We start from the raw sequence: 7,443 nt of genomic DNA, 5'->3' as shown, positions 1-7,443 counted from the left end.
AGAGGGAACTTGGCCTGTTTCAACTTGGGAGGATTCACAAAAGTTGTTTGTGAGAGCCAGAACCATCAGGGGTGGATGGGGGAGAGTGGTCCAGGGGAGATGTTTGGCAATTGGGGTGAAAGCATTGCCCTCTGCCTGCTGGGGTATCACAGGAAAGGGGCAGCCTGCAGCATCCAAGAGCAGATCTAAGGCTGCTAGATGCTCCGGGGAAGGGCTTAGAGGCAGCTCACAGGCCTGCCCCCTACGGAGATGATGGTGCTGCCTGCTGCACAGTTTTTCTGCCAGGATGCAGCGGTCCTTGACCTCCTCTTAGCAGGTTGTTCATGATTCGTGCCCGATGCCTGTCGTTTCTGATGGCATTCTTGGAGCTGGCATAGGTCATTTTGCCTTGAAGGGATGCACTCTCAGGGGTCCAGAAGATGAACATCAGGTCCTCCTTGTTCTTCTTGATTTCGCGGGTTGCATCCTAGAGAACACAGAGACCGTCCCTGTCTGGCAGCATCTTGACAAAGGCGGTGACTGTTTGATCATCCAGTTGCCCTGTATCACCTCCTGGGATCTCCTTGCTCTCCTCCAGGATGGCCCCTCCTTGTCCTCAGGCAGAACACTGCCTTTTTGTGTCCTTCATTTCCTCTGGGAATTTAAGGACTTGAGTACCTTCAAGTCCCTAAATACCTTGGTGATACCATCAGAGAAAGTCCACCCCTGAGGCCACGTTTCCACAAAGAAAGGGGGTTGAGGAGAGCCTTGGAAGACCCGAACTGCTGCAGGTTTTGGGACCTGACTGTCATTAATTCTTTGCTTAAATCAGAGAGAATAAGTTGGACACTGTAGGGGGCAGAAGGACAAAGCTCTTTTTTTTTATTGAGCTCTGCATTTTTATCTGCTCCCCTCCCTGCCTCTCCCTGCCCCTTCAACCCTCCCCCAAGGTCCCCATGCTCCCAGTTTACTCAGGAGATCCTGCAGGACAGAGCTCTAAATGATGCTTTGATTAAGAGTCTGCCTTAAGGGCTGGAGCTGGAGCTCCTTAGGTAGAGGGTTTGAAGTCCTGAATTCCATTCTCTTCACCACTTAAACGGGGTGTGGTGCTGTGCACTTGTAATCATAGCACTCAGGAGGTAGGAATGATCAGAGGTTCAAGACACTGTTTGGTTCCATAGTCAGTTTGGGCTCCTTAAGACTGTCAGACAACGTCTTAGAAGGCAGAACGAAGGCCAGGTGTTGTGTCTTCCTAGCAGAGGTAGATGGATCTCTGTGAGTTTGAGACCAGTCTGGTGTTCCCAACAAATTCTAGGCCATTTAGGGCTATTTAGTGAGACTCCATTTGCAATAAATAAATAAATAAATAAATAAATAAATAAATAAGTGCGTTATGCTTTGTCATTGTTTTAGAGAGTACTCCTACTGACAAAGAAATCAGATATGTAATCACCTTTACTTGTTATGATCAACTATATTTTTTTCCTTAGACTACAAAAAAGTTTGTGCCGTGTGTGATGGTGGCACATGCCTTTAATCCCAGCACTCAGGAGGCAGAAGTAGGCAGATCTCTGTGAGTTCGAGGCCAGTCTGGACTACAGAGCGAGTTAAAGGACAGGCTCCAAAGCTACACAGAGAAACCCTGTCTCAAAAAAATCAAAAAAGCAAAACAAAATAAAACAAACAAAAAAGAAGTTTGCTTAAATGTTTGCTGAGCTGGACAGATGGCTCAGCAGTTAAGAGCCCGGACTGCTTTTGCAGAGGCCCTGAATTTGGTTCCTGGTGCCCAGCATGGCTGTTTGTAACCATATATAACTCCAGCTCCGGGGGATCTGATACCCTCTTTGGCTTTGAAGAGCACTAGACATACATATAGCGCACACACGTACATACAAGAAAGCAAACACTCACACATAAAATAGGAACAAATCTTTGCTTTAATTATTTGCTTAAAATTATGTCTATTGTCTGTCTAGGTGTGGTGGTTCACATCTGCAGTCCCAGCACTGGGGAAACAGAGGCAAAAGGTTAGTTGAACTAGAGTGAGACCCTGTTTCAAAAAAAAATAAAATGAAAGGTGTGTGCACACCTTTAATCCCAGCACTCTGAAGGCTGAGGCAGGAAGATCTCTGAGTTCTAGGCCAGTCTGGTCTACAAAACAAGTTCCAGGGTTACACAGAGAAACCTTCTTGAACCCCAGAGTCCCCTCAAAGAGCACATATGTTGGAGGGCTGAGGATGGAACTCAGTGGTGGAATTCTAGCATGCAGAAGTGTCTGGGTTCAGTTACCTGGGCTGTTGAGAAAGGCCGTATGTAAAGCCCGTTTTACCCCTACTGAAGGAGGGACAGACGGAAGGAGCAGCAAGGGGACAGAGGCTCACAGTTTGCAACGGCCGCACGAATCCTGCACCTCCCGTTTTTGCACTCTGCTTGGAAGTCCAGGTTCTCTAAATTAGCGAATTTACTTAAGATAAAAAAACAGATAAAAACGTAACCTTCTGGACTCCTCTCAGGACGTGTGGAAAAACAGTCTCACGGGGTTCTGTTTCTTGCCACCCATCCCACAGTGGATGCTTGTACTCTGTCTGGTCACCGCGTAACCTTTTCTGTGCCCTTATCTGATCTGTCTTCGACCCCAGGCGGCGGTGGGGGCTTGAGAGGACTGCATAGGTGGATGGAGGAGGGGCCGAGGTGCCAAAGACGCGCTGAACTCAGCAGAAAGGTTGCAGCGACTCAGCCTGTTTCTGCACCTCTGCTCCTCGCAGTGTGAAAGGCATGCAGGCGCGAGGCAGGTCCAAGCATATTTTTCTGGAGGTGGATGTTAGCACAGGAGGGAGTTGGAATTAATGGGTTTTTATCAAGAAATAGGAGGAGATGGCGGCTGCGTGCTATTGATGTAAAACTGACCGCAGCTTACCACCTATTTCTCCTTCTTTGATCTTCTGCCATTTGCTCCACCTTTTAAAGTTTTGATTAAACCCATGAATGACATGGGAAATGAGCCACCCTTAAAGACAAGTAGATTTTATAATCTAAATTAACTGTAGAAAATCTGACTTATTTTACATTTTAGATAGCTGTGGGGCTAGCGAGAAGGCTCAGTGGGAAAAGGTGCTTGCTGCTAAACCTGGTGGCTAGAGAGGGACCCTGGGAAACCATGTAAGGGAAGAAGAGATCCGACTTCCTCAAGTTGTCCTGACCTCCAAACAGGTACCCACGCAGGCATGCACATACAATGCGATTTAAAAATTAGAATAACAAAACATTATAACTTTCTAGAAATATCCTTTGAGTTGACTCAGAGATTGACATTCTTGTTACTGGCCCTTGCCTTCCTCCACCCCTCCCTCTTTTCTTTTTCTTCTTCCTTTTTCTGTTTTTTTTTTTTAAATTACTTACTTACTGATATGCACATGTGTATGCCTGCATGAGTTTATGTGTAGCACCTGCATGCAGGAACTAAAAGAAAAATAATCCAAAACAACAACAAGTTATTATATAAAGTGCTCTCTCTCTTTCTCCTACACACACACACACACACACACACAGAATTACTAAAAACAAAAGAAAAAGAGCTCAGAGTCATCCATTTTACACACATATATTTAATTAAAAGTAAAATAAGTACATTAAACAGCAACAATATCCCTGTGTATGTGGTGCACAGAGAAGGGGTGTATTGGGCTCATAGGTTTCAGTGCGTGAGACAGGGCAGCTCCATGCTGTTGCCTACGGTAGCCCAAGGAGTTCTCCCCCAGATAAAGTTAGATCTTTGGCTTCATCTCGGAAAAGAATTTCAAGATGGGTCAGTGTGAAACAGGGTTGGGGGCCTGGGGAAGTACCCCAGCACTAAAGTATCCGCTGCACAAGAGCTAGTTCCAGGACAGGCTCCAAAGCTACAGAGAAACCACGTCTTGAAAAAGAAAAACCAGAGAGCGAGAGAGATGTTGGCTGCACTAAGTTTGGAATTTCTGGCCGTCAAGATTTGGTGCGTATGATCAGTTTCTGCCCTTTGCTCCCTTGTGCAAGGCGTGGAAAGACTCTGAGGTCTCCCGTCTGTGCGTCTGTGCGTCTCAAGACTGGCCACTTAGGAGAGCTGGAACCAGACAGTTGCTTAGAGAACACACATTTGGACTTAACTCTGTTTAAAGATAGGTTTTATAGTATCTTTGCCATATGTTCAGCCCCTTTCAGTCAGTGACCTGCTCACGGCAGATCAGGCTTCAACGTAGGGTGCACTCAGAATAATGACTCCTAAAGCTGCCCCAGTCGGAGCGTGGTTCCCCCTTCAGTTGAGAAGAAGTTACTGTCTTCAACATCCATTCAACGAGACACATCTCAAACGTTTCCTTCTTCGTTTTTTACTGGCTTGATCTTTCAGCGCACGTAATTGAGACCCGCGTCTTTGCAGCTGCGACGAGGCGCCTCCTAATGTTCAAGGAGCAACACTTCACAAAGCGATAGAGAGCTGGAAGGAGAAAGCAGACATTTCTAAGGGAAATGCCTCAGTTTCTAATGGGAATTAGATGCCGCCAATCAAACCAAGACCCTAGGCTGTTTAGGACTGACTGAGGCCTAGAGGTAAATGACAAACCATCTCCACTGACCTTGGGGGCTCTGTTACCGATCCCGACTTTAGCCGTCCAGCCTCGATTCCTAGCCTGTAGCCACATTCCACGGCAGACTTCTGAGGGCTGTGGCTAAGGGAGACGCTTAGAAAACAGGAATTTGTTTCTTTTTGCTGTAATTCAACCTGAGGCCTTTTCATTTAAATTGTCATTTTGGGGAGTGAACAGAAAGCTATCATCAATCCTGATAGTACTTCCTTGGTTTGCTATAGAGAAGAGAAATTTGCCTTAAAGCAACGAGTTGATTTTATTTATTTATTTAGTTTTTATCAAGAGAGGGTTTTCTCCATAGCTTTGGTGCCTGTGCTGGAATTCACTCTGTAGATCAGGCTGGCTTTGAACTCACAGAGACCTGCCTGCCTCTGCCTCCTAAAAGCTGGGATTAAAGGTGTGCATTACCACCAAGTGGCCGAATTGACTTTTTTTTTTTTTTGAGACAGGGTTTCTCTGTAGTTTTGGAGCCAGTTTTGGAACTTGCTCTGTAGAACAGGCTGGTCCCGAACTCACAGAGATCTGTCTGTTCACCTGCCTCTGCTTCCCAAGTGCTAGAATTAAAGGCATGCACCACCACTGCCCAGTCCCCGAGTTGATTTTTTAGAATTATTTATTTTAGTAAAAATTTTGCACCAGGCACGTCTTTAATCCTAACATCTGGTAAACAGAGGCAAGTGGATTTCTATGAGTTTAAGGCTAGCCAGGACTACACAGCGAGACCTTTTCTAAAAAATGGAAAAGAAAAAAAAAAAAAGAAGAGAAAAAACCGTTTATGAGGTTAGAGAACAACAGAAGGAGTCGCTTCCTTTTCTTCCTTGTGGATTGGAGGAATCAAACCCAGGTCCTCGGCCTGAGTGGCAGGCACTGTTATCAGCTGAGCCACCCCAATGGCAGCGATGAGTTGGTTTCAGTCTAGCTTTGTTTTGATAATGTGTTTGTTTGTTTCTGAGACAGGGTTTCTCTGTGTGTCCCTGGCTGTCCTGGAACTCACTCTGTAGACCAGGCTGGCCTCAAATTAACAGAGATCCACCTACCTCTGCCTCCTGAGGGCTGGCTGTGTGCTACCATTTCAGGGCTTTTTTTCTCTTGTTATTTTTAATTGCTTTTTGTTCTGAGACAGTCTGGGTTTGAGGGCCATGTTTGTTTCAAACTCTTGATCTTTCTGCCTTAGTCTGTTAAAAAATGTTGGGATTTTCTATTTATTTTTAAGATGCCGATCGATGTGTTGTTCGAGGAGAGAGATGTGTAAGTTGCTCGTGTCTGTAACATCTTAGCACATTAAGGGCTGTCTTTCGCGGTATTTGAAATGATACTGATTAATAAATGACTGACTCCCTTTCTATCGGGGACTTTGTGGCCATTGTCCTTTCCTCTGGTGTTATCTAGAAGTTCATTTACCCAGACCTACGTCAAGTGATGTCTGTCAGAAACCAAAAGATAAGAATGTTGCAAGAGCACCCCCTTTCTTCTAACGTATATATATGATATAGTTTAGCTGCTCAATGTTGTCTCATGTAATGGTTCTTAAAGACAAATAAACTTATCAGCAACAATTGAAAATGTGGTCATTCCTGTCCAAGATAAAGATTTCTCTTTTTTTTAAATATTTATTTATTATGTATACAATATTCTGTCTGTGTGTGTGCCTGCAGGCAGAAGAGGGCACCAGATCTCATTACAGATGGTTGTGAGCCACCATGTGGTTGCTGGGAATTGAACTCAAGACCTTTGGAAAAGCAGGCAATGCTCTTAACCGCCGAGCCATCTCTCCAGCCCCAAAGATTTCTCTCTTTATACACAGCTGGGGAACCATAGCCAGGGTGTTAAACAGTTGGTTAAGTGCGCGTCTAGCACAAAGGAAGTCCTGGTTAGATCTCAGAACAACATAAACCTATTGTGGGCGTGCACACCTATAATCCCTGAGGAGACTCAGGGGTTAAATGTCATCTCAGTTACATACTTTTTTAAGAAATATTTTTGTGCATTGGTGTTTTGCCTGCATGTATGTGTGTGTGAGGGTGTCGGATCCACCAAAACTAGAGTTACAGACAGTTATGAGCTGCCATGTAGAGGCTGGGAATTGAACCCAGAGTCTCTGGAAGAGCAGCCAGCACTCTTCTGAGCTATTTCTCCAGCTCTCAGTTACATAGTTTTAGACTAGCCTGGGATACATGAAGATTGTCTCAAAAATGGACAAACATCCCCCAAAGGAGCAAAGTCCAAAGCCATTAGAGGAATTGATAACTTGGGAGTTACTGTTTCTTGGACAAAGACGGGCTGCCGCTGAGTAGTGGCTAAATTTTACAGAAGAGCAATGTTCTTTCTTAAGTATGCCCCCGTTAACTAACTCATGTTGCCAACTGAGGCTTTAACGTTGGAGAGTCCGGTCTGAGGATGAGATTTGATTGAGTAAGGTAGAACTGTGAAGGCAGCCAAGATGTTTGGTGCGGTTGTCAGAGGTAGGAATGACCCTCGAACTTCATGGGAGGAACCTAGACTTTGGACCACCCAAGTCTGGCTGCAATCCTTGTTTTGCCGTTTGCCCTGTCTTGGAGTGTAGGGGGCATTGCGTAATGAACGGGCCTTGAGCTCCTTCCTCTTGGGCAATGAGGCTACTCTGGGTTCCCTTAGAGGGGTGACGAGATGAGTAGCAGAGGGATGAAGTTTCTCTGGTTAAGAAATCCCCAAGGAAGTCAGGACCACGAGGGGTGCACCCACCCACTGAGACAGTGGGGCTGATCTATTGGGAGCTCACCAAGGCCAGCAGGACTGTGACTGAAAAAGCATGGGATAAAACTGGACTCTCTGAGCATGGCGAACAATGAGGGCTGATGAGAAGCCA

At 45.5% G+C, this 7,443-nt stretch overlaps 1 pseudogene; it reads right to left on the bottom strand.

Annotated features, from left to right (window-relative positions):
* Positions 1 to 215: 215 nt before the first annotated feature.
* Positions 216 to 7,443, bottom strand: part of LOC113455944 — a 16,729-nt pseudogene continuing 9,501 nt past the window's right edge.

The sequence above is a fragment of the Microtus ochrogaster genome, chromosome 4 (assembly GCF_000317375.1).
Source record: "Microtus ochrogaster isolate Prairie Vole_2 chromosome 4, MicOch1.0, whole genome shotgun sequence".
NCBI classification, from domain to species: Eukaryota; Metazoa; Chordata; class Mammalia; order Rodentia; family Cricetidae; genus Microtus; species Microtus ochrogaster.
This window is presented reverse-complemented; position numbering and strand designations above follow the sequence as displayed.